The following is a 991-nucleotide window of genomic DNA, read 5'->3' on the forward strand; positions in this document are numbered from 1 at the left end:
GATAAAGATCACTCTCTTTAAACATGATTTTCTTTTTCTTTGCATTGTTTTTATACTTATTACAAGCTATTAGCTTAGAAACATGCAGACATCAAAGTCTACTGGAATTACTTTTCAAACCTCTTGCGAGGAGCACTATACATGTGGTGTAAAGTTGCTACCTATGTTTATCATCAAATCGGTCACTTGTGATGTTTCATGATGGTAGGGATGCTGCTTTAGAAGAGATCTGCCTACAGCGAGGCAGCTATTGTTCATGACTTATTTATACTGTGACAGAAGTTTCTGTCTTGTTTTTTCCTTCGAATATTTCCTTTGAATGTTGCCTTGAGATATAGTTCTGCAGTTTCTCTGCAGATAATTCTTGTCTCAGTGAGCGGGACAGTGAATATTTTTATCTGCATGTGTGTGTTTAACTTTGCAGTCATTTCTTCTGCATGCAAGTGTTTGTTCATTAATTACTCTGCATATTTATGTTGCACCAATGTCATCCTGTCAGCTAAATATTTTCCCTCTTATCTCGTTTTGGGGAAGCCTGTTTTAATCAAACTCAGTCTCACACAACAATTATATCTAATTAGCCCAATTATCAAGACTCTAATTACACTGAAATATACCCCCCAAATCTCATATCAATTATATCTGTGACTTTTCCTGTCCTAAAAAGAGAAAGATGAGGGGTCTGTGTTTCCTCCTGAGGGTGAACTATGCTTCCAAAATCTGTACAATCATTCCCATCTCCTTTCACAAAACTCCTTTCCACCCTTTGAATGGATCTCTTTTTTGTGTTCCAATTGCTGTCTCTTAAGTTGTGTGGTTTCTCTCATTGTCTACATACACACTGCAGCTGCAAATGGCTGTTATTTTTTGAAACCATTTGACCACAGCAATTTTCTTTCCTGTGTTCTCTTCTGAAAAAAAGGTACACTTTAGCATACTTTGATAATGAATATATGTAGCGTCTGGACCACTCCAACACACAATATATATT

Source organism: Sinocyclocheilus grahami, unplaced genomic scaffold, assembly GCF_001515645.1.
Source record: "Sinocyclocheilus grahami isolate Dianchi unplaced genomic scaffold, SAMN03320097.WGS_v1.1 scaffold455.1, whole genome shotgun sequence".
Taxonomy (NCBI): domain Eukaryota; kingdom Metazoa; phylum Chordata; class Actinopteri; order Cypriniformes; family Cyprinidae; genus Sinocyclocheilus; species Sinocyclocheilus grahami.